We start from the raw sequence: 6,000 nt of genomic DNA, 5'->3' as shown, positions 1-6,000 counted from the left end.
TTGCCCTCCACTTCTTGAGGAAAGGTTTCTGATGTGCTAGGAAGAGGAAAAGGGTGGAAACATCCTTCTCTATGGTCACATAATTTAATGCCTACCCAGCCACTAGGCACATCTATCTATGATGAGCTGGTGTGCCCTGCAACAATTCCCACCTAAGTTCAAACGCACACCTTTCAAAAGCTTTAGAAGTCAAAAAATGGCCCACAGCAAATTCAGCCTGCATGGATGTGTTGCGTGGTCCTCACAGTAGCTTTTCTAAAATGTGAATTTGTTGAAACAACATTTTAAAACTGGGAAAATTCCACTTATAAATCTACATTTCCAGCTTCTCCAGAGGATCTTGCCACACTGTACCATATGGCAACAAGTGGTCACAGCCAAGTTAGATTGCCCTTTCTAGACAGTATGCACCTCTGGTCCATCGCTGTCTCCACTGCTCCCTAGTATCCAAGTGCCCACTGCTATTTATCATTGCATTTGTTCTGTTAGGTCTCTATTTCCAGACTTTCCTATATGCTACTGGCCTGGAATATTTTAAGAAATGAGAGGCAAAGCTATTTTGAGACTAAAGAAATTTTACAAAGCAGACAAAGAAAGGGAATGTCCTGGAAACAGTGCTATTGCTTGGCCGTTGGCTTTCTTATTATCCTCTGGAGTAGGTTTTGGCAGAATCTACCAATTTTGAAGGTTTGAGGACTATGCAAGGAACTAAACTAACAGACTTGTCAATAGTTTTCCTACACCAGGTCAAAGATGGTTTTTTTTTTTTTCTTTTAGTATTTCTTTTCCATCATTATTACAATATAAATATGCTACAGAAATTTGAGGAAAGAAAAGAAGTCTCCCTCTCATTACAGTCCCACTGCCTTGGCCCCTCTTCATAAGCAACCACCATTATCTGTTATTTGTGAATCCTTCCAGATGATGTCTAGTCATCTATATATACTTATTTCCATTGTTTTACACAAATAGGGTTGTACTATGCTCATTGTTTCTTAACAATATTAGCACATAGATTTCTTCATCATTCTCCCTGAAAGTTATCTTTATAGTTTTTGTAAAAATGATACACATCCATAGCAGATCATTCAATTAATTAAAAAAAGATTACAAATAAAATTTTAAATTACTTAAAATTATTTCACCCAGAAACAATGGTTAGTAACATTTGAAGATCTTCATCACAGACATCTTTCTAATGTACATATACAGGCAAAAGGATGGATGGATGGATGGATAGGAGGGGGATAGGAGGGAAGGAGGGAGGGAAGCAAGGAAGGAAGGAGGGAAGAAGGAAGGATGGACAACAGATTGATAAATCAATTGATAGACAGCAAAATGGGATCATGTTATGATGGCATTTTGATAAAAAAGCTTTAACTGTAATTCTTCTTGAATTTAAAAATGAAGAAAAAGAAAGCTAAGAAACTATTTAAGTTCACAAAAGAATGCTTCTTTACAAAATGGATCAGTTCCTAAATTACCTCTCTTAAAGAAACAATGTGAAAAACATTGTGTTAGTATCTATTGGCTGCCTTTTGTGAAAAATGTGGAAACTAGCATTCCTAATTTTATTATGTATATTTTTTATATTTGAGATTTATGACACATTCCATTCCATAACAGTAATTGCAATAGTTGTTTGGTTTCATTTTTATAATTTAAATAGCACCATTGCACATCACCACCAACCTTTTACCATGGCTGCTCCATTTCTGATTTTTTTTTAATTGATTAATTGATTTATTGCCGGATCAAATAATCCAATAGTTGGTTTGGTCTTTTTTTTTCAAGAAGGGCTCTTGGGTTAGTATATGAATTATTGCATATTTGAAAATGTTCATGTATTGACTTCATACTTGAAGGACAACTTGGCTGGACCTATAATTCTCAGCTCACATTTTTTCTCAGAATCCTATGGACTGTTCTACTGCCTTCTGGCATTGAGTATTTTCCGTGTAGATTTTTGAGAACAATCTGACATCTCCCCAATTAGTGACTGCTTTTTCTGTCTAGACACCTATGAAAGTCTTGTCTTACATTTGTGTTTTAATAACTTCACTAGGATTTATCTCAGTGTTGATTATTATATCATTTTTGTTTTGGACAACATGTACCCATTACATCTGAAGACTCAGGGAAACTTTCAGGAAACTGAAGACACACAGAGGTTAAGTAACTTGCTCAAGATCACACAGCTAATAAATGGTAGGGTCTGGGTTTAAATCTGGCTGTCTGATTCCAGAACCCAATCCTCCAGTCACTACAGTCCAGTTTATCCTAATGAAGAAGTGTGCTGGATACCTCCTGTCTAAGCTAGACTTCTGGAAGAAGAGAAAGGAGGTAAAGGAAAGAAATGGAAAGACAATGGTAATAGATCATAAGGAAGCAGAAAAAAATAAGCAGAGGGGGCTGATGCAGACTGATGGAAGCAGATGTAGTTCTTTCTACTACACATGCCAAGGGCAGCAGAACAGAACTGGCTTCATCCCCTGACATCCCCTCCCCTCATCACGACTTTCCCTAATGATACCAGGTTTCCTTAATTTCTGGACTCAGTACAGCTTCACCAAGAAGAAAGCAGATGGTACACGGGTACCTGACAAGGTCAGCCCTCTAGAAAAATCAGCCTAGGTGACAATTCACAAGGTGTGACTGAGCAGCACTGACCAGGTTTCATACCCTAGCTCTCTCCTGACCTGACTGGTTGGATGCCCTGAAACCTCCACCTTGAGAATCGCTCATTTGAGTTGACATTCCCTCTACAAAAGGCCATTTGTTATCAGGCAAGGATAAACTTTTGCCAGCCTTCAATCTATTAGGAGAACACAGAAGATTCACAAAGTTGGGATGGGCTTTAGAGAGCAGTGAGTCTACTCTCTCATTTTGGAGGCAAAGCAGCTGGTTCATGATTTATAGATTAGTGAACTGTGAATTTAAAGCAAGGGACATAGAGGCACGGAGCATAAGGGCCTGAAAAAAAAATGAGCATGAGTAGAGGAATAACTGGAGCAGGGTAGTGGGTGTTGTGGGTGCCCTGCTTTGGTCCCTTTTACTGAGCAGGTGTATGCATCTCCCAGCTGCTGTGAGTGTTGGCTGCCAATGGCTCACCCTCTACCCCTCACCCCACCCTCTCGAGAGAATTGCCATGAACCACAAGGAGCCACCTTGCCTAGGAAATTATGCCTTCTACCTAGGGCAGCCCACAGCTAATGATTGACTGAGACAGGAATACAACAGAAAGTCTTCCTTACATCAAGGTGGGACCATTTCTGCGGTGTGATTCATAATCCTGTGCTCCCTGTGGATCAGGCTGAAGCTGGATCACAGCTGGATCATATCTTTGCTCATCTCCTATCACTGTTCATCCTGCTTCCCTTACTTTCTTCCTCTTCCGAGCACTCCCTCAATAAATCAAATCTAGGTGAATTTTTGTCTTGGACTCTGCTTCTAGGGAAGCCAACCTAAGACAAGCAGGACACTCACCGGGGAGAGGAGCAACTAAGTTCCTGGTCTATTTAACAAGTGGCCTGAAAGAGATTGTTTCCAGAATAACCAAAGATTTCCCTATTCTCTCTTTCCCTCTCTCCAACGTTTCAGCCAGGAAAAGATCTACAAAGTCTGAAATTCAACCCTTAGTACACAAGCAAGGTGTGTGCTTAAGTACAAAGAAGGGCTTGCACTTCTGTTTGGTGACACAGTGACCATTCATTGAGTCTCCAGGACAATAGGATTTAGGTGATGCCTCCGCTGGGAGGCATTCCAGGACCTTTGAAGACTAAACACACAGCCCGTTAGCCATGCTGCCCCATTAGAGTAAAATGATTCATTCATCTTCTGCTTTATTAATTAGTGCCCTGGATGGAAACTCTTCTACAGGCTGAAATGAGACTCCAGGAATTGAAATATTTAGAGATAATAAGTATTTTATTTAGAAGTAAAACAATAACAGGGCCATGTCTGGGAACTGCAGACTGGACTTCTCTAAGCAAGAAGTGTCATCTCAAAGCTCAGGACTTGTGTTGTCCTGCTATGTGATCAGATTAGCTTAAAGCTTTTCACTTTTTGCCTGAGGAGACCTTACTGGGACTACTGTCTTCCTCCTGCACTTCTGCCCTCCTCAGGAATCCCTCAGTCATACTTCTTCACCCAGGACACCCCCATGGTGGTGCTACATTCTTGTTAAATTGGCTCAGTGGGGTAAGGCAGGAAGCACAATCAGTTTTCAAAAATAGTGACTGAAGGGAATCAAATGATCCAACAAACATCAATTGGTGCCAGTCAGAGAGAATTACACAGTGTCCTTTAAAATGTGTTGCTTCATTTTTAGTTGCCTCCTTTGCTACCTAGAGCCATTTGATTGGCATTCTTAACTCATTACTATTATTAAAGATTCAATTAATGTTCTAATAACAGACACTCTGATTGCAGACATTGTAACCAAAGATCACCATTGATTCAAGAGATGAGGATAATATTGATCCTCCTTTTTTTTTGGTTACCAAGAATAAACATTAGTAAAATATAAAGTTTACAAAGCTAGAGCCACATCATGAGAACCAACCTATAGTCAAATAGCCATGCTCTATCAGTCACCAGGGGCAAGCACGCATGGCAAGTCAGAGGCAAGTCAGCAACATATTATGCTGCCATGACAAAGAATCCCTGAACCTCAGCGGCTGAAAAAACAAGGGATTATTTGTTGCTCGGGCTACATGTCTCCTGCAGGTCAGTTGGGGAACGAAGCTAACAGGAGCATATCTTCTATAGAGAAGATATGGTAGAGAATAAAAGATCACTCTGGAAATTAATTACAGGCACACCTCGGAGATATTGCAGATTCAGTTCCAGACCACCGCAATAAAGTGAATATTGCAAAAAAGCAAGTCACGTGAATTTTTTTATTTTTCAATGTATATAAAAGTTACATTTACACTATACTATAGTGTATTAAATGAGCAATGGCACTATGTCTTAAAAAAATGTACATACCTTAATTAAAAAAGACTTTATTGCTAAAAAATGCTAACCATCATCTGAGCCTTTAGCAAGTCATAATCTTTTTGCTAGTCGAGAGTCTTGCCTTGATGGTGATGGCTGCTGACTGATCAGGGTGGTGGTTGCTGAAGGTCGGGGTGGCTCTGGCAATTTCTTAAAATAAGACAACAGTGAAGTTTACTGCATCAACTGACTCTTCCTTTCATGAACAATTTCTCTGCAGTATGTGATGCTGTTTGGCAGCATTTTACCCACAGTAGAACTTCTTTCAAAACTGAAATCAATCCTCTCAAATCCTGCCACTGCTTTATCAACTAAGTTTATGTGATATTCTAAATCCTTTGTTGTCATTTCAACAATCTTCACAGCATCTTCACCAGGAGTAGATTTCATCTCAAGAAACCACTTTCTTTGCTCATCCATAAGAAGCAACTCCTCATTTGTTAAAATTTTATCAAGAGATTGAAGTAATTCAGTCACATCTTGAGGCTCCACTTCTAATTCTAGTTCTCTTGCTATTTCCACAACATCTGCAGTTACTTCCTCCAATGAAGTCTTGAACCCCTCAAAGTCATCCATGATGGTGGGAATCAACTTCTTCCAAACTCCCAATAATGTTGGTATTTTGACCTCTTCCCATGAATCACAATTGTTCTTAATGGCATCTAGAATGCTGAATCCTTTCCAGAGGGTTTTCAATTGACTTTGCTCAGATTCATCAGAAAAATCACAATCTACAGCAGCTATAGCCTTAAAAAATGTATTTCTTAAATAATAAGACTTGAAAGTCAAAATTATACCTTAACCTGTGGGCTGCAGAATGAATGCTGTTAGCAGGCATGAAAACAACACTAATCTTGTACACGTCTATCAGAGCACTTGGGTGACCAGGTGCATTGTCAGTAAGCAGTAATATTTTGCAAGGAATCTTTTTTTCCAAGCAGTAGGTCTCAACAGGAGGCTTAAAATATTCAGTAAACCTCATTGTAATCAGATGTGCTG

Source organism: Diceros bicornis, chromosome 19, assembly GCF_020826845.1.
Source record: "Diceros bicornis minor isolate mBicDic1 chromosome 19, mDicBic1.mat.cur, whole genome shotgun sequence".
In the NCBI taxonomy this organism is placed as follows: Eukaryota; Metazoa; Chordata; class Mammalia; order Perissodactyla; family Rhinocerotidae; genus Diceros; species Diceros bicornis.
The sequence above is the reverse complement of the archived record's forward strand: the minus strand, read 5'-3'. Positions refer to the sequence as shown.